General features: G+C 33.7%; 2 long non-coding RNA genes across 2 annotated transcripts in view; both read left to right on the top strand.

Annotated features, from left to right (window-relative positions):
* The window catches only part of LOC135847337 (uncharacterized), a 110,599-nt gene that overhangs the window by 82,093 nt on the left and 4,500 nt on the right, over positions 1–24,006 (top strand). The window lies entirely within an intron of this gene.
* On the top strand, positions 4,380–5,052 carry LOC135848684 (uncharacterized). Its single transcript, XR_010559410.1, has 2 exons — positions 4,380–4,456; positions 4,581–5,052. It is a non-coding gene; the product is annotated as an uncharacterized LOC135848684 (long non-coding RNA).

The following is a 24,006-nucleotide window of genomic DNA, read 5'->3' as shown; positions in this document are numbered from 1 at the left end:
GCACCTCCCAAAATGGGGTAAAACTTCAAAAAAGGGTTGTATTTGTACGACACATGAAATAGGTATGTTTTTGGTGACGCTGAACACGAATATGACGTCAGATTTTTAATTGGACTCCATCCACGGCCCCCAGAATCTCCCCAAAGGAAGTAAAAGTTTAAAAAAAGGTTTCTTTCATGTAAACGTGTAGAAAATTCGATTAACAGAGCACTTATTGACGCATAATGCTACAAAAAAAAATGAAGCTACCAAATTTACCAAGGTACCATGCAATTAGGTACAGTTAGGTATTAAATTATGATGACACAAAAATAGGTTTATTTTTTAATCAGTGCATTGTGAGAAAATTTGATTCATTTTCCTAGACATTTAAAATATTTCAAAATGAAATCAAGTAATGATGAAGTGTAGTTGATATTAAAGCGTTCGATGGTTCGATTGATGGTAAAACAGAAGAAAAAAATCAACTAAAATACATATGTAGAACATCTTTCAATTTCTGCGTGTTTTTTTTTTTAATCACTTTTTACCATTTCCTGTTTACGGGATTAGCATTTACAACGAAAACAGCTCCAACAAGCAAGCACACGGCCAACACGAAAACGTTTTTGAAAAACTTCATATTTATATCAAATAACACTTTGTTATACAGTTTGCACGACAAATGAAATAGTAGGTACTCAAAAGGAACAAGCATTCAAGTGGTACAACCTTCAGTTCTTAAAGGTTTTTTATATTTACAAATTTTAATATCAATTGAGAGAATTTCGACGCGATGGTCGAAATTCAAAAGAATCAAGCGAGTACCTGAAAAAATAAATTGAATCCGAGAAATCCGCCATTTCTTTTAAAAATAATGCACATTTATCAGGTATTCGCAATTAATGTGTCAAAACGTGGTTTTGAGTCGCAAAAGATATTGTTGTACATATTTTAAAATGAAGTTGTATTTACCTAAGTACGTCAGGGTGGATCGTCCCAAAGAAAAAGTCGGCAGTTTTTGACCGAAGTGAGCAGAGACTTTCATTTTGAGTTCAAAGTTACCAAAAGAAATGTTTAGCCCTCAAGGTGCTCGTGGAGGGGAGATATGACCTCTCAAAGAAAGGTGAATTTTCGAAAAAGTCGTGGTTTTTTTGTTCTACCCTCTACCAAACCTGTTTTGGGAAAAGTGATCCAGTTCCAAATGAAATATTGAAAGATATCATTAAAATGTTGGGGGAAATATTTCGGAACGCAGTAGTGCCAATTTTTTTTATCAATATTACCCTATTACCAATTTGTGTATTTATACCTTGTGACATTAAAACAATAATTATTATATTAAAAAATTTGTAAGTTGTTGGCTATTTTTCTCGATTTTTTAAAATTAACAATAATGACCAAAAAAACCAAAATTTTTGAATTTTTGAGCTTCATTCATGAATTTTTGAAAAAATTGAGACAACGATAATTTTTTTCAGTATTTATCATCTGATGAAAAATTGAACCACTTAACGTTAGCCTGAATAGGAGAGGAGAGGAGAGAGGTGGCCACAAAAGCGAGGGCGCTAGCCAGAGGTTTTGGTCCACCAGTAATTCTATAACTTTACAATACTATATAGGAAGGTATCAGTTGAGTATTGACACGCAGCAGCAAAGGTGATGGTATTATAATACTTATAGGTACCCGGGGTGTTCTTCTAGAATTACGTGCTGGAATTGTAGAGAGTACTTATACGTTTAAGAGGCAGCAATCATCGTTAAGTGGTGCCATCGGTATCGACATTGTTATTCAAAACATTCATCGGTGTAAAGCTTGAATTGTCGATGAGAGGAGCGAAGTAGAGGCAGAAAGAGAGACATAGATAGACGATGGCGACCTTTAGCAGTACGTACTACGAACTAGTGCGGCTTCCGATGGAATTTTTTCACTTCGTACAGTTTAAAAACGTTATAGGTACTACGACGACTTAACAAAGCGGGCGCTAAAAAGAGAAAAGTGTATACCTATAAAAAGGTTCTTAGCATTGTTAAAAGATTTATAAGTGTTAAGCCCCCTATTAGTGTACCAGGCTCGGTAACTGAAGAAATAAAGCTACTTAAAAACCCTTATATTTTCCGCTTCGATACGTAATACAAATGCTACCGTTTCAACTAACACCTCGCATAGTAAGAAGCCGAGGCCGAGGTCCGATGCTATTTAGTTCTGATGTATTTATGCATGTATACGTAGGTATTTCTTCTGTACGCCGATTGATATGCTTACTGTACTCGAGTGAGCATATCTGCGTTACATTTATTTTAGATATTCATGGATATACGAGTACAGTCTATAAAATATATGAACAGACTCGATTGAGTTCACCGCAATGAACGAACCTTTCTACCTAATCCGTGTATTGCTATAAAAGTGGAAATAACACGAATTTTTCCGGTGATCCGGAATTAAAACCTTAGTTCGATGATCTACTTTCATTCACGGTTAATTAAACCATAAGTGACCCTGCAATGGTACTAATAGGGGCAATAATAGTGATAATGCCGAAAAAATGAGTTATTTTAAATTAAAATACGTATTTATTTTGATAAAAATAGTATTCGTGATTTGATTTCAAGTTCAAGTACAAGTTTATTTAGGTAGAGTGTTGTGATTTATCCCCTGAAAACGTGCTATGAGAACTGGGAAGTGTTCAGGTTCGGGGTATAATTTTAATTCATTTTTAACGCGTACCTTACGATTCATTTTTCCAGGAATAAAATATAATTGTCGGTTTAATTTATTGCTGTTTGGCGAGAATACTTCACTCAATAAAGAAAGCACGTCTGCATAAAGGTGCACTTGATATAAAATGTATCTACTCGTACATGTATATTATTGTATACGTAGGTAAGTTGAATCGTGACGTAGGAATTTTACACGATATCAAGGCTACAAAGTACTAAAATATAATACTTCCACTTACCTAATACCTACTCGTATATGTACCTAACTAAACCTACATGAATTATCGACATTCATCGACCTAAGTGCGGATTACAGCCATGAAAAACGTTTATAAACCCAAAAAACGAACGACGTTCATTGAAAGATAATCGAACCTTTGATGGGTAATTAAAAGAAACGATTCGAGTAGCCTAAAATAGGCCCAGTCAAGTTTTCGTATAGATTTGTAAATTGGCGTTTAATTTAAAGGCCTTTTAATGACGAGGAAGTTTTAAGGTCGATTAATTTTCCATCAACTTTGGAGGCAAAAACTAGGTGAAAGAGAAAAGAAGCTTATTTATATCGGAAGAATTATGAAATTTGTAAAGTCATAAGGTGTTCAACTACTTGTTGAGAATTTCGAAAGTGTCAAAATTCAGGAGAATGGAGGTGTAAAATTGAAATCTACTAAGAAATAATGTGCTCTAAAAAAGTTTTACAAAAGTCCTGTAAATTTTTATTTGGAAATCCACCCTTCTTTCCCCCGATTCACCATTCAGCAGCTTCTATGAGAGGTGTACGTTTGAAGAGAAAATATTCAAGAGCATTTGTGACTGAAATTTCAGCTTTTTGAGCTTCTAGATTTTTTTAGCAAATTTTTGGGAGATTTAAAACTCATGATTTTTATAAGAAGGTATACCTACATTTACGATTTTTGTGGAGTGATAATCGATTTGGCTGAAATTTGGCTCACTTGAAAGCTCATGCCACCCATACTTTGGAACCAAATTTTCAGTTGTCGAAGTTTCTAAAATAGCCTTCCCAACCCGATTGCGACCATTTTCGAAATGATCTGGAGTCTCCAGCAGAAGCTTTAAAAATTCCAGTACCGTTTATTTCTGTAGAAAATTGTTCAAAACTTCGTCTATATTCTAAAATCGACTTCTCGAATCGATTATGACCATTTTCGAGTCGATCTGAAACCTCCAGCAGAAGTTGGTTTTTCTCCAGCACACTTGAATCGTTCCTCCAGAAAGCGCTGCACTGTAATGAACTACCGCTGTTGAAAATTTGGTTTTGAGGTGTGGGTGAGACGAACTTTCCGTGAGCCAAATTTCAGCCAAATTGGAGGTGACTATAGTTGGCAAGGTTCCCCTGTATAGTCAATAATATTTTTTGAAAAAAAAATCTGGCACTAATACAGGTACAGAAATGTCTTTTGAGGTTCAAAAGAACATTTTGACACATTAAGTGCACTTACTGATAAATGCACATTATTTTTGAAACGAATCGTAGATTTCTCAAATTCTAACAAATGTACTTACTTTGCGATTAAAAAACACATTTTGACACATTAATCGCGAATACTTGATAAATGTGCATAATTTTTAAAAGAAATCGTTTGATATTAAAATTCGTAAGTATACACGGAAAAAAAATTATGGATAATTTTTACTATTTCATACAGTAACCGGATCCCATTCAAAAATATTGCGATTTTTACTATGAGATTTAGTAAATTTTACTATGAGATTAGTAAATTTTACTATGAGAGTAATAAATTTTACCTAATTCTATAGTAAAATGTATTTTTTGGCTGAGTAAAAATCACTATTATTTTTGGATTGGATCCGGTTACTATACTGAAATAGTAATTTTTATTGTTTTTTTTTTTCAGTGTAAAAAACCTTCGAAACCTGGAGGTTGTACCACTTCATTTGTCGTATGTACAAAGTGTAGGAAAGTGATATTGATATAAAAATGCAGTTTTTCAAAAACGTTTTTATGTTCGCTATGTGCTTGCTTGTTGGAGCTGTTTTGTTTGTTAATGCTGTTCCTGGAGGTAGTAATCCAGGAGTACATCCAATTCCACCACCAAAACCAAAACCACCTAAGCCACATGGAAAATGAGGAGAAAAATATCACGAATATCGAGTCGCACTGTTTCAGTTACTTTTCTTTTCTGTATTATCATCATACGCATTATACGCACCATAGATCATTTTTATGTCAACTGCACTTCATTTTCATCGTACAATCTACGGAACAGTTATATTTATGTAACTTTTATTTTTAAATATTTTTAATGTTCAGAAAAATAAATCGAATTTATTCGCTCAGATTAAAAAATAAATATGGTTTCAGACATATATCGTAATTTTATTATCTCATCATGTACCGTAACATGGGCCTTAAGGTGACTTCGAAGCTTCATTTTTTTTTTTTTGTTAAATTGTGTGCTTTTAGCTGTAAATCCATGACGTTGACAGTTTTCTAATACTGGATATGATACTTATGTGTAAAGGAGAGTTTTTTCTTTGAATTTTTCAATATAAATTATCTCGTCAATTATGAAAAAAAAATTTAAATAGCGTGGCATTCTCGTAAATAAAATTTACAGCTGTTTCAAGACTTGATTTTGGAGGAAAATATGAAAACTTCGGTACCGAGGTATTTTGCTTGAAGGACTTTTGGATTCAGGGAAATTTTGGTAATTATTATTTTTTTTTTAACCTCGAAAGTCGTGATCATTACAAGAAAAGTTACGAATAAGTATTCGATTTTTATTTTAAAATTACCGATTTGACATTAGAGTTTTTATTGAGAAATACCTACTTCGAAAAGATTTTGAAAATATTGTTATTTTTGAGCGGTGGTCTTTTTTTTTTATTATGGACCCATCAACTTTTAGGTAATACAGAGTAGAGCGTATGGATGGATGCAATGCATTTACCTAGAAAATCCGTATTGAAGAAAGTGAATCAGGTTGAAAAAATGTTAAATAACAATCGACATTTTTTTAATAGATTGCGATATGTTATAATCGTCACGGATTTCATTTTTCATGTTTTTATTCAGAACAAAACAAAAACGGAAATGCAAACAGCAAATCTGGTGTGATTGGGGAGTGAAAAATAAAAGGAAGATGAGATGTACTTACAAAATGTTTTACAGGTTCTCTACTATTGGGCAATGAAGAAATGGAAAAAAGCTTGTACTTAATTTTTATTCTATTTTTTAAAATACTCGTATGTAAATTTACGATTTGTGCAAGTATTCTGGTAGAAATGATTGACACTGCCTGTAGTGTCCCAAAAAACGGACTCTTAATCTACTAAAAAAAAAATTAAAAATGGGATTGAAAAATCCTTTCTTTTGTAGACACTGCCCATGTTTTAAAATTATCACCCAGAATTGTCGAAATATTATGCATTTTTTTCAGGTTGTTTTCGTTCAAGAAAATGTGGCAAAATGTTCCAGAATTGCTTCAGAAACGAGTTTGAGATGTGCAAAAAGCAGCAAGTTGAGCTTTCATTTTGACTCGCCATATCGAAATTTGCTTTGTTTTTTGAGTTGTAACGAGAAAAGTATTCATCGCGAGTTATCGTGACTTTTTTCCCTTCCTAGGTTCATATTCCATGGTTCTTCATCTTATGTTAATCTTTAAACGAGCTAATTTTCAAGTGAAAATTGTACAAAAATCTTATTTTGCGTAAAAACACTACCTATACTTGAGTGGTCAAATAATTCAGTGAATTGATTTTTTTTCCAACAGCATTCAAAAGTACATATAATTGATGCAGAAGTTTCACTCTTCAATAATGAGTCTCAAATAATCTAGAATGACGACATATATTTCGTATGCAATTGTTTATTAGGCTATGAGTTTTGCTGCAAATTCACATCGACTTTTATCAAAGCATAATGCTTAGGTAGGTAATTATTATTGATGTACAAAATTATGACACGATTGAAGCGTAGCTTATTTTTTAATCTGTGTGAAATGTCGATAAATTCAATTCATATTCCTAGATATTTAAAAATATTTGGAAATAAAATTAAGTAAACGTTAATTTTCCTTGAATTGAAAGATAAAGATGAAATACCGTTGATATTGAAGTACTCATTGGTGCGTATGGTGATTATACAGAAAAAGAAAAATAACAAGAACAATATGATTCGATTTTCGTGTTTTTATCTCCTCACTTTCCATGTGGTTTTTTTCCAGGTGGTTCTGGTGGTGGAACTTGATGTACGGGTTTAGATGGCTTTCCAGGGACAGCATCAACTACCAAAATAGCTCCAATAAGCAAGCATACAGCAAACATGAAAACGTTTTTGAAAAACAGCATTTTTAAAAGCAAAAACAATCACTTTCTGAACGACAAATGAACTGGTATTCAAAAGTAACAATCATTCACTAATATAATTCTACCAATGCTAAGGATTTATATTAACGAATTCTAACACCAGTTAAGATAATTTCGAAGGTCGAAGTTCAAAAGCCTCAAACGAGTAATTGGAAAAAGAAATGGAATCCGAGAATTCTATCATTTATTTTAAACAATATAATGTGCAAGTACTAGTATGTGCAATTAACATGTCAAAATGCTTTTTTGAATCTCAAAAGACATAATTTTATCTGAAATTTGACATCTAAGACGATTGCACGTTTTCGGACTTGACGGTTAGTTTTTTCATTTTAAAGACACCTTCAATTTATTTTTTAAATTTGAAAAAAATTCCATTGCACGTCTTGAAAATTGAAAAAATTGTCTGCATTTCCACCCTCCCTTTCTCTATTTAAACATTTTGTCATGTTTTAAGACATTACAAACTGCATCTTCTTGTTGATCCAAAAATGCATTTTGACACGTTAATTGCATCGACTGATAAATTCACATTAGGTACCTAAGTACTTTTAAAAGCTATTGAAAATTTTACGGGTTGTATTTTTTTAAGGCACATGGTTCTTCATGCTTTTGAATGTTGACCTTGAAAATTATCTTAATTGTTCTGAAAATTTGTATAATTATAGGTATATAAACATGTTCTATCCAACGCATTGTATCATTCAGGAATCGTGCATTCTGAATAGGTACCAGTTCATTTTCCGTGCAAAGTGTAGCAAGTGTAACTGTTAAAAAATGCTGTTCTTTAAAAACGTTTTCGTGTTTGCAATCTGCTTGCTTATTGGAGCTATTTTGGTTGCTAATGATGTCCACGCAAAGAAATCACCACCTCATCACCACCCTGATCCTAAACCACCTCCGCCACATGGAGATCCGAAACCACCGAAACCACATGGAAAATAAAGGTACTGCGAAAATGTGCCAGTTTCTTATCTTCGGATGTATTCACCAACGTCGCCAAGCACTTACCTAAATACATATCAACAACTGCTCATCTTCGTCGTTCAGTTTCGAATATGGTTCAATTTCCAAATGAATTTTTATGCATCTAAGAGAAATAAATCGTATTCATTCATATGGATTAAAGCACTAATGGTTTCAGTATTCATATGTATCTACATTTATAATGTCCAATTTCGTATACATTCCCGAAGATAATATAGATATTCTCTGATAAAACGTTGTAATTTTCATTGAACGCAGAGTAAAGATGAATTCTTTTTGAAAAGCAGAAAAAATCGCAAAAATAAGGACATCTGAAATTCAAGTTACAGAGGTTTTTAACACGTTCTTTCTAACAAACAATCCTATTCACATTACATTCTTAATGGTGGACTATTAAATGCCGAGCACTCCATATTGATAGATTAATTCCTAATTAATCAATTTTTGACACATAATTCTGTGATTCTCTTGAATGTTGAGTTCGTTCAAATTTATATGTAATCTACATACATATTTGAAAACTTGACGGATATCCATCCTACAAATAAAAAACCCTAGAGAGTCCTAAAATCAACGAATTTTTTTTCTGGAAAAAAGTTATTCTCTAAATCGCATTATTTTCAACTCAAAATCCAAAATTTGAACTGATTTGGGTTCACAGAGGCCGAGATACGAACGATACAAATAAAAGCCAAAATTTTGGAATTTTCAGACCTCACTCCACGAAGAGAAAACTGAAATACAACTTTTTTTTTTAGGAAATCTCTTCAATAATGAATCCGTGATTGAACAAAGCAAATTGAATGCATATCTGTCTACCAGCTAACACCTGTTGGCGCATGTGCGATTGTGTATGTACAACACTGTATAATAGGTATATATATGTACATCTTATTTTAAAAATCTTATTTAAAAAAATTGAAAAAATAAGGCAACTTTTTGAGAATTTTATTTTCTGATACAAGAAATTTTTTCCCCTCATATCATCCCACAGGAACATAAATAATTGAATATGGATACATGGCATAGGTAAAAATTTTTAAAAACACAAGCTTGTTCTTCAAAAATTATCTCTGAAAATTGGAAGTGAAAGTTTTTTTGACTGAGCGATGCAAGGGTGAAAATTTTTGGAAAATTTCCGACTTATGATATCAAAACAAAATTTTTTTTCATATATAGATATATTAATGCTGGAGTGCCTCAAGGTAGTGTTCTGGGACCAATCCTGTATTTAATTTACACAGCTGATATACCAACAACAGAAGAAACCGAAACTGCAACGTTTGCTGATGCACTGCAATTTTATCAGTTCATCCATCCCAAGCCCAAGCAATAGAGAATCTCCAAAAAGCCCTTGATGGGATCTCAAGATGGGCAGATCAATGGAAAATCAAGCTAAATGAGCAAAAGTCAACTCATGTCACATTTGCTAAGAGAAAATGTGATGTTCAATACTCAGTCTACATTAAACAGAGTGAAATTCCAGCTGCCAGGCATGCGAAGTATCTGGGTATTCATCTTGACTCTAGTCTCACCTGGAGGCACCATACTCGTATTGACCAGAAGAAGACTCAAATCAACCTGAAACTCCACCAAATGTACTGGTTGATTGGACATCATTCAAAAATGAAGATTGAGAGTAAAAGGCTAATTTATCAAATGATAATTAAACCAGTATGGACGTATGGGATACAGTTATGGGGATGTGCCAAACCATCAAATTGAAAAATCATTCAAACAGTTCAAAACAAAACTCTGCGAACAATCACGGGTGCAAGATGGTTTCAGACCAACGAAGCACTACATAAAGATCTTAAGATAAAGTGGGTGGATGAAGTCGTTCGAGAATATGCAACAAAGCATGAGAAGCGACTTCATGGGCACATCAACCCAGAAGCTTTTCAACTAATAGATACTAGTATGATGGTTAGGCGTCTTAAACGTCAAAAGCCTCATGACCTAGTGAAGTAATATAACATGTTATGTACATATAGCAGAGTGGTTCACTGGAACAAATTGGCACATGTTACTAAATAAAATTAAAGTTAAATGTACTATGTCAAAAAAATATATATAACATATCAATATCTACTTTTGTAACGTTATGGCACCATTTAGTTGAACGTCGTTGTGGCACCAAGTAGCAAGTGAAGAAAACTTAGGTCATTTACGCGAGCGTTTTTCTGGCAACGGTTTATTCATTAATAAAAACCAACTGGTGCCTCTATATTCTATGAGTATAGAGTGATGATTAAGGGTATAAGCAACAGCGCCATCTAATTGAAACATTTTACAATGAATTTTCACAAAAGAATACATCGAAAACCAATGAGACCTGAAAATGGTGCCACAACGTCTGTTGACTATATAATTTTACCAGTATATTAAAAGGGACTTTTAAATGTCGTTGTGGCACCATTACAAAAATTTGCCTAACGGCCCCTGGCAGTGCCCTGATGACATTCCACACGATTTTAAATGAAATACGTTGTGGCACCATTTGGTGGTGCCATCAACGTAATTTTGGTGTCTGAACAAATACATCAATTATGAGTTATGTACTCTTTAAATTTGAAACAGTGAAATTTCACTGCTTAGCAGTCACGACATTTTGCCTTTTTAAAAGCAGTAGTTTTTTACTGCAAAACAGTGAAAAATCTACTGAATTGGTCAGTCAAAATGATTTTTTACTGACTAAGCCAGTAAATTTTTACTGTTTTGCAGTAAAAAACTACTGCTTTTAAAAAGGCAAAATGTTGTGACTGCTAAGCAGTAAAATTTCACTGTTTCAAATTTAGAGAGTATTTCCTTATGAAAATGCGAACGAGTTCTTTGAAAAATAGAGAAGAACACATTTCTGCGCGAGCAAACAAGAACGTGAAATTTTCGGAATAGTTTTGGTTTATAACTTCATTACAAGCATTTTCACCATACTTTTTGAATCTACATATCTTTATTCATTTATAAAAAAATAAATACCTATTATTTTTAGAAAATGTCTGATTTAAAGGGAGAGGAATGTGCAGAGAATTTCTGAAAAATTCGAAACAATTGGAATTTTAAATTTTGATTTGTGAATTGCCAATTTGGGGATTTCGCCATGTTCAAAATTCTCAATTCGCCTTGCTTCCAACTCAGAACTAAAAATTTTCAAACATTTTAGAAAGCGTTAGGGCTCCTACTCCTGCCAAACCGCCCGTTACTATAAGTATCTGCATACCTTTTGCAATCGAAAAATGTATTTGACACGTTAATTTCGCACACGATAAAATGCATTATTTTTAAAAGGAATCGTAGATTTCTTGGATTCCATTTATTTGTCAAAGTAGATACACACTTCATGCTTTTTGAATTTCGACCTTGGAAATTTTCTCGATTAATATCAAAAAATTCGTGTATATATTAAACCCATTTTAACTGTCGTATTGTATCATTAACAGTACATTTTTCGTGTAAAGTGTAATTGTTAAAAATGTTGTTTTTCAAAAACTTTTTCGTATTCGCTGTGTGCTTGTTTATTGGAGCTGTTATGGTTGCCGATGAAGTCCATGGAAAAGGAGGATCTCCATTACCGAAACCAACTCCTCCCATTCCCATTCCTAAACCTAAACCTAAACCACCACATGGAAAATAAGGAAAGAACTGTGGAAATCGAATCGTACCGACATCTGTGGTTAATCTATATTCGTCTGCATTCCTCAACAACGTCACCAAACACTTACGTAAATATCAGCAATGCCTCATTTTCGTGGTTCAATCTTGAGTATGATTTCATATCGAACTACTTTTATGAGGTATGCACCCGGAGAAATGAATAGAATTTATTCACATAGACTAGGACAAAAACACTATTATGGTTTCAGTAAATGTCTTAATTCTTATATTTATTAATTTATCTAATTACCTATCTGTTATGCATTCTCGAAAGTAAAATACAGATTTTCTTCGATAAAGCTTTGTAATTTTTATTGGAACAGGAGTCTCAAAAATCAGTATACAGCTGTGAGTTAGGTAAACTTGTTCTTCCTATCTAGAATAATTTAATCCAGTTTATGCTGAACGATTTCGCGTGAGTGATGAACTCTTGAATGCAGTGAAAACAGTAATTTCTGACTGAGAAGTAGTGAAAATTTGGAAAATATAATTTTAAACTTTGGATACTTACGTCTGGAACCCTTTCCTTTTAACTACTTGACTTGTGAATTCTCAAAAAAAGTTTGCTCTCGCTTCGCTCGGCCATCGCTTTTTTCCCCTTTCAGGTTACTTTAGGTGTAATTTGAAAATGAGTCTTCTGACTTAAATTACAAAAATATCAAAAATAGTCCAAAATAAACTGATTTTTCTCATGAAAATAACCTCGTTTTACTTCTCGACTCCCTATTTTCCAAAATTTCGGCCTCGCTGGGCTCAGGTTGATTTTCTTTTTTATTCCAGAGCTTATATTTCCAAAAAATTCTTGTTCTTCTTTTAAAAAATGTTACAGCTGAAAAGAATAAAAATTGAGACAAAAATAAATAGTCGAGTTGATGCAAATTTGCTGTAAAATTCTATCACCTGAAAATTTTTTCATTCGTATTGTTACGTTCGTAAGTGCGAGTTGCATTATCGAACTAGTTGTTATCTAGATTTTTATCTCGTTGATGTGTCGAAGCTTATTCTTTTTTCGTTTCGTGTTCAATGTTAAATATATCGTTGTACAGTCCACACCAATGCTCTGAGTCGTTTTATTTCGTATCGTAACATTATGGTCCTATCCGAGCCGGATTTCTCATGCCGGCAAAAGTTTGCCCTTGTTTTCGCGTTTGTAATGAAGTAATTTTTTCGTAATTGCTTATGTTTTTCGCAAATTCGATGTTTCGTAATGTATTCGTTTTATGAAAGTCTCTTGTCATTTTCGTAAAGTTTCGTGACGTGGTAGTTATCGTGTAAAATGACCGAAACTGCTGCTGAAAAGGCAGCTCGCGAGGCCGCGGCCGAAAAAGCGGCTCGTGCTGCTAAAGTGAAGAAAGAAGCACTCGGACGAGAGAAGCGTGTTCTCGTACGCTCTATCTCTATCTCGTTTAATGATGTGGCGAATTATATCGAACATACGCCATCGAAGGAAGCAGTCAACACAATCGCTGCAAATCTTGATTCTATTCAAGGTATGTTGGAAAAGCTATCCAAAATTGATTCGCAACTTATGGATTTTATTGATCAAGCTCAGTTGACGGATGACATTGTAGCCGAAGAAGCTGAGATATGTGATGATTATATGAAGTATTTTCGTTTATTTAATACGTCGATGGGAAAGTTGAAAACAATACAGGAATTGTTAGATCCTGCTGCACGTTCGAGTCGCCGTTCAATGTTTTCAAGCACGTTTTTAGACGCAACGTTATCGAATCCTATGGTAAAGTTACAAGATGTTCCTGTACCCCAGTTTGATGGTACATACGCTAGTTTTCCCGATTGGTACGCTGAGTTTTCATCCATTGTCGATAAGAACGAGAATTTTGATTCGTTTCAAAAGATGTATTTACTTCGTCGTGGTATGGGAGAAGGTGCAAAAGATATCCTAAAAGATATGGGCACTGAAGGCCATTTATACGAGCCAACGTTTAAAGACCTTTATAAGACCTATTATAATAGGCGAAGAATTATTGCTGAGCACTTTGCTAATTTGATCGATATGCCGCCAATAAAGGGCAATAATATACGTGACTCAGTAAACAAAGTCAAACGAGTTATCCGTGGTTTGAATGTATGTGACTTGAATGTTGATGCAATGTCACCGTTGATCGCCTTTATTGTTTCGAGAAAAATCCCAGAAAAACTCAAAATGGACTGGGACACGTCAAATCATGATTACTCTGTTTATCCATCGTTCGAATCGCTCGCAACGTTCCTATTGAATCGAAGTTTTTCGTACGAGACCAATGTGGCTTCTTCAAATGAGTCAAAAAATAAGTCGTCGGTTCCTGTCACCAGTACAGTGCCTGGGAAAAATGCTGGAAAAAGTAATTCGTCGTCGAAGTCGTCATTAGCTGTCAGTTCGTCTAAAGGATCATCGGTTAATTTTCCAAAATGTGTCGTGTGTTCAAAATACCATTTTTTGGACCAATGTGATGTATTTATTGGTAAATCTGCATTAGAACGTTTCGATATTATTAAAGGTAATAAATTATGCATTAAATGTTTCAAGCCGAATCATTCGGTGAGTAATTGTACGCGACCAAATTGTAAATCGTGTGATGGTAAACACCATAATTTATTACATCGTGAAAAAACAACGAACGAAAAGCCAGATAATTCGGATACTCAAGGTACGTCAAATGAGCCACCTAAGAGTAGTTTGTGTGCTTTAGGATCTTCGAAATCTGTGTTTCTTAGCACTGCAATTGTGAAAGTTAGTGATGGTTATTCTAGTGAGTATGCTAGGGTTTTGTTTGATCAAGGATCTGAGGTATCTTTGATTACTCGTGAGTTTTGTGATCGAGCTAAATTGAAAATGATAAACAATCCCTCGCCTACTTCGTTGATTGGTATCAATGAAAAGCCTATCGAATTGAATAAAGTTGTGAAGTGCGTTTTAAGTAGTCGATTTAATGATTTTCGTATCGCTATTGATGCCGAGGTGATTCCTCAAATTCCTTATTCAGTGAATAAACAGGATATTAAAGAAGTCATTAGTAATTTTCCTCATAATTTCGGTGAAGATTTCAACCTGCCTCATGATTCTGTTGATATTTTACTCGGAAGCGAGTATGTCGAGTTTGTGATGGCAGAAAAGCGTTTTTTTGTTGAAGGTTTATGTTTGAGGGAGTCAAAGTTCGGTTTCGTTGTCTCTGGGTCGAGAAAAGCTTCGTTTTGTGCTAGTAAAATGTCGTTCTGTGGTCTTTCGAATGTAGAGTTGTCTAGTCAACTTGATCGCTTTTTTTCGGTTGAAGAAATTCAGGAGTCTGAATTGAATGAAAAGGTCTTAGATCATGAGTTGATTGAGAAACATTTTAATGACACTTATCAAATTGATGTAGAATCTGGAAAATTCGTTATTCGTTTACCGTTGAAAGAAAGTGTCAAGTGTTTGAATGGATCTTATGATAAAGTTCGAAAAACGTTTTTGAGGTCTGAGTCTCATCGTTCTGAGAGTAAGCACAATTCGTACAAGGATGTATTCGAAGAGTATTTGAAATTAGGTCATATGTCCGAAGTAAATGAACCTAATGTTGATGGTTATTTTATCCCTCATCATCTTGTATCAAAAATAACTACCAATGGTGTTAGTAATCGAGTCGTATTCAATGCTTCATTTTGCGATGCCTCTGGAACATCGCTAAATAATCATTTACTCGAAGGTCCAGTTATTCAGCCAAAACTGAATACCAATATTAATCAATTTCGGTCGAATTTAGTAGCTTTTTCTACTGATATTTACAGAATGTATCGATGTATTTTAATACATAAGGATGATCGAATGTATCAACAGATTTTTTTTCGTTTTGATCGTAATGGTTCTTTGTTGGTTTTCGTTTTAAACACCTTAACTAATGGTATTGGTCCAGCTTCGTATTTAGCGACGAAATGTCTGGAAAAAATTGGTATGTCGATTTTATCATCCGATCCTGAAGTGGCTAATATTATTTTGAAATCCTTTTATATGGATAATGGTACAATTGCGGTGAAAAGTGTTGAACAGGCCATTGCAATACAACATCGATTGCACGATGTTTTACTTAAGCATGGATTTCGTTTGACTAAGTATCAAAGCAACTCTAAGGAGTTCCTTAATTCGTTGGATCCATCTTTGATCGAACCTCTAGCTACAAAGGTAATCGGTGGAGATGAGTTTGTAAGTTTATTAGGGTTAGTATGGTATACTGATAAGGATGAGTTTGGAATACTCATAAAGTCAGGCGAAATTCCAGTTATTGCGACCAAACGTATCATTTTGTCGGAGATTTCCAAGGTGTTCGATATTCTAGGAATTCCAGGGGTTGAAACTGATTGAAAATTGATTTTTGGTTTTTGATTTGGTTTCAGTTTTCACCTTTTGATAATTGGTTTTTTGTTTTTTGGTTTCAGTTGTGTGCTACTTTTATTTGGTTTTCAGTTTTCGGTTACAGTTTTTTGCTACTTTTATTTGGTATTGGGTTTTTGGTTTCAGTTTTCAGGTTTTTTTTCCTGCCAATTATTGCATTATGCCGCCTAATTCTAGGTAGTATTAGTATTATTAATTATTGTATTCATTTCTACTAGTCAATTAATGCATAAAATGGGAAAACATTACACATATTTTGACATTTCTGATAATTTAAATTTTAAATTTTTTATATTTGGTTTTTGGTCAAGTGGTTTGATCAAATATTTTTTATTTTTGGTTTTTGGTCAAGTGGTTTTGATCAAATATTTTTTATTTTTGGTTTTGAGTTTTGCACTAAACAGATTTATGTTTGGTTTTTCCTTCATTTTTGGTTTTGGGGTTTTTAACAGTTTCAACCCCTGAGGAATTCTTACTCCCGTTACAATTCGTGGCAAATTGCTAATGCAGTCAGTTTGGCGTGAAGGTCGTAAATGGGATGAGGAAGTGTCTTATGAATTATTCGTCGAATTTTCGGAATACTTGAAGGATTTAATTTTGTTATCAGAATTTCGGATACCTAGGTGCTATTTTTCGAGCTCATTCGTTGTTCAAACTCAATTAGTTGGATTTTGTGATGCTTCGCTAAGTGCATATTGTGCTGTCGTATATATTCGTTCTATTGATAATGAAGGAAATATTGTATCTACGTTTGTAATGTCAAAGTCTCGTATCGCTCCGATTAAAGCTTCCAAGTCGAATATACATCGTTTAGAGTTAGCCAGTGCTGAATTATTAGCCAAATTGATTCGAGAAATTAGTGATGATTTGAAAGTTGATGAGATTTTTTGTTTCAGTGATTCGATGGTAACGTTAGGTTGGTTGCATATTGATCCTAGTCGTTTGAAGGTATTCGTGTCTAACCGTGTTGTAAACGTATCCAAATTAACAGATATTAATCGTTGGTTTTATGTCGAAAGTTTGTCGAATCCTGCAGATTTAGGTACTCGAGGTATTCCATCGAGAAAGTTGTTGAATTGTTCGCTTTGGAAAATCGGACCTAGTTGGTTAATTTCTGAAGAGTTCCTTCAGCATGTTCAGTTTCAACTTGATAATGAAAGGGAATTACCTGAGTTAAGAGAGAACACGTCTTTGATTATATGGTATGATAATCGACCAATTTTATCGATGATAAAATCGTATTCGTCATTCTATAAATGTATTTCGATAGTAAGTTTTGTTCTTAGGTACGTGAACGTGTTGAAAAGCAGAGCGAGAATTCGTTTAGCTGGTAATATTCCCAAGCCAGTATGTCGTATTGTTGATTTTAAGGAAGGAGAATGGGTCAAGCTTGTTGAACCGTTATCAGTCGAAGAGAGAGATATTGCCTATTTTAGAATTATTCGTTACGCTCAAGTAGAACGTTTTGAAGTTGAGATCGAGTGTCTGAAAAAAGGTAAAAAGTTGCATCGAAAAAATAGGTTATCAACTCTTGAATTATTTTTTGATAAGTACGGTATTTTACGTGTTGGTGGTAGAATTACAGCTGCATGTTTTTCAGACGATGCGAAATTTCCAATTATCTTATCCTCGAAGTCTTCGCTTTTGTATTTGTATATCGATTTTGCGCATCGAAAATATTGCCACGCTTCTGCTTCGTTTTTGTACAATTTTGTACGTGGTAGATTTTTCGTAATTGGCAATTTAGCTGCCACTATCAAAGAATGTTTGCACAAGTGTTTAACGTGCACTAGGTATGATGCGAAAATGGTTGAACAGATTATGGGTGATTTACCTTTTCAAAGAGTAAATATTTCGAGACCATTTTCAACTGTAGGTATAGATCTGACGGGTGCTATTTCGATAAAATGCACCAATCATCGAGTAGGAAAAGTTGTTAAGGTTTATGCCTGTTTTTTCGTTTGTTTTTGTACTAGAGCTGTTCATGTAGAGTTGATAGAAGACCTCACGACCGAAGCCTTTTTGGCTACTTTTGAAAGATTCGTTGCTCGTCGTGGTTTACCACACACAGTTTATTCTGATAATGCTACTAATTTTGTAAGTGCTCGTAATAAGTTTTTTGCCGAGAATCGCATCAAGTGGTTGTTGATTTCCCCACGCAGTCCTCACCAAGGTGGGCTGTGGGAGTCCGCTATAAAAGCTGGAAAATCGCTCATGGTGAAATGTATTGGAAGTCAAATCTTGAACCTCTTCGAACTTATGACTATTTTATCGAAAATAGAAGCGATTCTCAATTCTAGACCACTTGCCTATGTTCGAAAAAATGATTTCGTTGAGCCAGTGACGCCAGGTCATTTTTTGATTGGTAGTAATTTACTTGAGCCATCTTTGAATGTCGATAATAAGTCAAATCTTCGTGATCGTTATAAACTTTGGAGAAAAGTCGTTGATTCGTTTTGGATTTGCTGGCGTCATGAGTATTTCAATCAACTTCGTCATCGAAGTAAATGGCGTAAAGAAGGTAGGAATATTCGAATTGATGACATTGTTTTATTGTCATTACCTAATGAGTCTTCGTTGAATTGGCCTATGGCCATTGTCGTTAAAGTTTACCCGGATTGTCATGGTACTGTAAGAAATGCCGATGTAAAATTGTCTGATATGTCGATTAGAAGGACTTCGGTCCAACGTCTGGTTTTATTGCCAGTACGAGATGATGAATAATTTCGTTATCTCATTATGTTCGATATTATCTCGTTTTATGTAAATTACCATTCCGATTAATTGTTTTTTCTACAATTTATCGATGTTAGACCTAGTAATTAATTTATTTTACCTGTGATAGTTTATGTCTTTTTATTTTTTATTTAATTTGTAAATTGATTTTTAAATTTTTACTCTTTTTTGTAATTATTTTTATGTATGTTAATTTGTAAATAATTTTTTTTGGGTTCAAATGAGCTTTGCTCATTTCGGGGGGTGTTTGTTACGTTCGTAAGTGCGAGTTGCATTATCGAACTAGTTGTTATCTAGATTTTTATCTCGTTGATGTGTCGAAGCTTATTCTTTTTTCGTTTCGTGTTCAATGTTAAATATATAGTTGTACAGTCCACACCAATGCTCTGAGTCGTTTTATTTCGTATCGTAACACGTATTTTCTCAGTTTCACGGAAAAATTTGATCTGGAATTTGAACATTGAGTTAAGAAAAAAATCACAAAAATGGACATGACAAAGAAAACTTCCTAAGAACCACTAAAAAATTATTTCGAAAAAATTGGGAACCATTTAGTACCAATTGAGTTATTAAGAAAAAAAAACAACTATCACCGATTAGAAGAACCCATCAAAACTCTTAAACTTCTTTTTTTTTTTTACCAAACTGAAATAAGAATTCGTGTTTTTTAAGCAAAATAAGCAAAGTTGAAGATTTTTTTTTAATTTTCGATTTTTTGCTATAGGTAAGTAGGTAACGTATGTATTTTGGAACTGGAATTATTTGAAACTGTTTTTTTTTTGATCGGCGAAACAACCAATAAAACACCAAAAGCGAATTGCGAAATATAGGGAACAACCAGAACGACTAAAACAGTTTGAATTTGATAAAAGTTGAAAACCACTTTGGAACAATAACCTGAAAGTTACCTTTGGAACCAGAAAAAAACATTTCAAAGCCACACTTGAGAACATGTTGGGAACCACAATGAAGTCCTGAACTGGAGCAAGTTTTAAGCAGTTCCAGAAACGCCAGCGACGCTTTGGAAATTCCAGTTTTACAAAAACATAGGTACATTAAATCTGTCCCATCCAATTGCACGATTATTTTTTTTCCAAAATTTGTGTCTGCCAGTTCACAATTATATTCCCTTTTGTCCACTAATTTCATTAATAAAAATTTGAAAATTCACTGTGTGTTTTACTCTTTTACAAAAAAACAACTGAAATTTTGGTCTTTTTGTCTAAAGGTGGGAAACACTGAATTTTTTTAATTTTCCAGTTATAAAATCGCTGGAAAGAAATGTGGTTCCATTTTGGCAGACATCGATCATCCTGGATAAATGATAGGTACATGCAAATAAAGTTAATTTGGATAGAATTTGTGGCGTTATTTGTAAAACTATATAATCATTAAAAATTCGCTGGAGGTTTTACAGCTGCTGGAAACTAGCTCCAGTCACCTCAACGTGTTGAAATTAAGGTACACCCAGAGTAAAGTATAACTTTCAAACTTTTGATAAAGTTTTATGGAAATTTCAGCTTCAAGAATCTGCTGGATGAGGCTCTAGAACTGTTCAAAATTCTGAATTTTTCTTTACATAAGATTCTGAAATAGAATGAAATAAAGCTACATTCCAAATTTCAATTAAGTAAATCCGGCCTGTAATTTGTCAGAAAACTGTCTTGAAACATGATCGAAGAAATTTAGCAAAATTACAAAAAAACAGTGGATTTGTATCTTGAACAATTTTGAACTTACAAACTTCGTGTTCGTCTCATTTTAAAGAACTCGTCAAAAACCCAAACTTAATCGCTCTTGCATTTCTTCGATTGAATGCCTACATAGTTGATGAGTAAAATAAGTGCTGAATGTTCGGTCGTTTTCGTTGAAACTCGGGGTGGGAGACGAAACAAGTGGGTCGCTTAGATTTGAATAAAGTCTCGAAAAAATAGGAAAATTTTGAATTTCTATTTGCGAGTTGGTATAATTTGACGATTTATTCTGCTTGAAATTCTCAATTTAACAACTCACAACTAAAAATTTTCCAACTTCTACGGACACACAAGGGCCTTCACCTCAATCCCGCCCAATTATCGTTACTAGGTAAGTATCCTGACTGTAAGCAAGTGACCAGCTAATGTACCTATGTACCTATGTTTTTGCGATCGAAAAATGTGTTTTGACTCGTTAATTGCGAATGCTGATAATAATGTCCATCATTTTTGAAACGAATCGTAAATTTTTCGAATTTCATTTATTTTCCAGGTACATACTTCATGCTTTTTGAATTTCTTTCCGAGAAATTATCTTAATTGATTTCGAAGTCTATATAAACCCATTCCATCAGTCGTATTGTACATATCATTGAATATTTGTACGTTTTGAATACCAGTTAATTTTTCGTGCGAAGTATAATTGTTGAAAAATGCTGTTTTTCAAAAACTTTTTCGTATTCGCTGTGTGCTTGTTTATTGGAGCTGTTATGATCGCTAATGAAGTTCAGGGAATAGGACAACCTCAAAAGAACCCACCTCCTCAGCAGAACCCTAAGCCTAAACCACCTCCTCCAGCTAAACCTCCCCCTAAACCACCGAAACAACCTAAACCACATGGAAAATGAGGACAATACTGCGAAAATCGAATCATACCTACTTCTGTAGTTAATTTATCTTCGTCTGCATTCCTCACTAACGTCACCAAACACTTTACCAACCCAAGTGTCCACGATGGCTCTTCTTCGTGTGGTTCTATATCGAGTATGATTTAATTTACAAATATTTTTATGCACTTGGAAAAATGAATCGAATTCATTCAAATTCACACAGACTAAAACGCTAACATGGTTCCATGTAATGTCATTATTTCTCTTCAATATCTGATCCATCCATTTGTTGTGCATTCTTGAAGATAATACAGATTTTCTTTGACAAAACTATGTACTTTTTATTGAACAATAATTGAAGATACAATATTTTAGGATAGTTGAAATATTAGTCTACTGGGGGGTTCAAACTTTTTTTAAAATTTTGTTTCCTCTAAATAATTCAACATTTTGTTGAACTGGAACTGGAGCTGATCGACGAGTGTTCTAGTGGTTACCGGTATGTTCCGTAAAATACTCAGTATGCTTCATTAGCTCGTTAGATATTCTATTGGTAGTCTAACCTGCCAATTTCAGGCACATAGTTCTGTGATTTACTTGAACATCGAGTTCATTCAAAGTAATATGTGGCATTCCGCTAGCAAAGAGCCCATATGATCGAAACTGCCTAGTTATTACGATGGGATAGTAATGTAGTCAGTGGGAAATCGAATAGAAGTGATCCGAGCTCGAAAGATGCGGTGATTATAGGTAGATACGTTGAAAACATATAAAACAACGTCTTACTAAAAAAAAATAGAACATCTATCGTTTTACAGGGTTTAACTGTGCGCTTTAAAATTACGTAAATGGCCTACATATGCGCCGGAAATCAAATACGAAAATCCAATTATTTTATCCGGATTTTTATTAAATATTTAACCGAAGGTTTTCATTCGCTTTATTGTATCGTCTATGCAAATGTGTGCGTGTGTAGCGTATTTTTTTTTTAACGCGATAATATACTTATACCCTTATAATAATTTATTCAAGGTAATTCGATATACGAGAGGAAAATTTGTGTTTTTCCCCCTACCAGCTTCCACCCTTTAATATACATCGCTCTGTGTAACTCTTCTCTTCATAATTCGAAGTATATATCTGCGTGTAGACTCGCTATAATAGTATGTTTCAATAAAAAATTATAACTAGAAAGGTACCCAGTATACCGTCTATTACATACGAGTATAAAAATGGGCTCAGAGTGAGACAGCGAAGCTTATATACGCGATACTCACTATATATTTTCCTCAATTTTATAAATAACCTTTTTAGTTCGGTTTTAACGATATGTAAAAATAAGCTCTCTTTTTTACTTTTTTTTTGCGATATAGATAGCTATATTTGAAAAAAAAAGCTTACTGATAAATCAATCTTTCAAATGGATTTACCTATCAAAAGGCTTTAAAAGCCGGCGTTCGGATGTTATTATAAGGATATTTTGTACCCTGGTTCATGTGTGTTTCTCTTTTCGTACATATGAATGAACATATACTATGTATATGTACTATTGGCGCGTAAAAAGAGATCGGGTATGTGGTAGGCGGAAAAAACTTTCCAATTTATCTCAATAAGTAAATCATTTACTCGTCTGATGAATTTGTTGAAATGCCGGATAAGGGAGAAATGCTCATCGAGTCGACGACTTATATTGACAGATTATGAAATAATAAATGGGATTTTTCATCCTATAATGCGAAAACATCAGGGTTGTTGATAATTTACCAAATACGTATGTAGGTGGTTTTGGTGTTGAGTGGGTGAGGAGATAACGATATTCATGAGGGCGTTCGTTACTGGATGAAAGAAATACGCAGATTGTTGGAATGAAAATTGTCAAGTAGTCGAAATTTGAATTTTTTGATCGTTTGAGTTGAGTCGAAATTAAATGAAATCATAGCTTAGGATTTTGGCGAAAACCGCATACTTACTTGGGTAACAAAAAAATTTCTGGTGATGACAGTTTGTAAAAAATTGAGCCTAAAACATTGCAGGTTTTTGGAATAAGTGTGATTTTTTACTTGAAGGAGGGAGGAGGGGATGGAATGTACAATTCTGTTTATGGGTAATAGAAGGAAATTTGTAAGTAAAGCGATTCTAAAATATTGTGTTGAATTTTGTGTCAAAGATGAAGCAAATAATCGAGTTTAATTTTATGATTTATTCCTGAAATGACTGATTCGAGTGATGATTTTCGTAAAAGTATAGCTCTTAATGTATGATTTTATTACTTTTTATTAAAATCTCATCTATTTTTTTCGACAAAGAAAACTGTTAAATTACAAGCATGTCGTCAGTGGACTTCAAATGAAAAAAACTGACATTTCAAAAAAAAAAAAAAAAATGAACTCGATATATATTAGGTAATCAAATAGGTAGTAAAATACATATGTAAGTACGTAAGTTGTTGAAAAAATTCTACTTTTTACGTTTGTTGGTCAGTCTGGATTCTTAAGCCTCAATAAGACTTCTTTTGATTCTGTTGATTTTTGCAAGTTGTTTCGCTCTCTTAAAGCACATTTTTTGACCATTTTTGAAACATTTTTCATAATTTTTTGGCTAATAATACTCAAGGGGGAAGGGAGAG

Source organism: Planococcus citri, chromosome 5, assembly GCF_950023065.1.
Source record: "Planococcus citri chromosome 5, ihPlaCitr1.1, whole genome shotgun sequence".
NCBI classification, from domain to species: Eukaryota; Metazoa; Arthropoda; class Insecta; order Hemiptera; family Pseudococcidae; genus Planococcus; species Planococcus citri.
The sequence above is the reverse complement of the archived record's forward strand: the minus strand, read 5'-3'. Positions and strand labels throughout refer to the sequence as shown.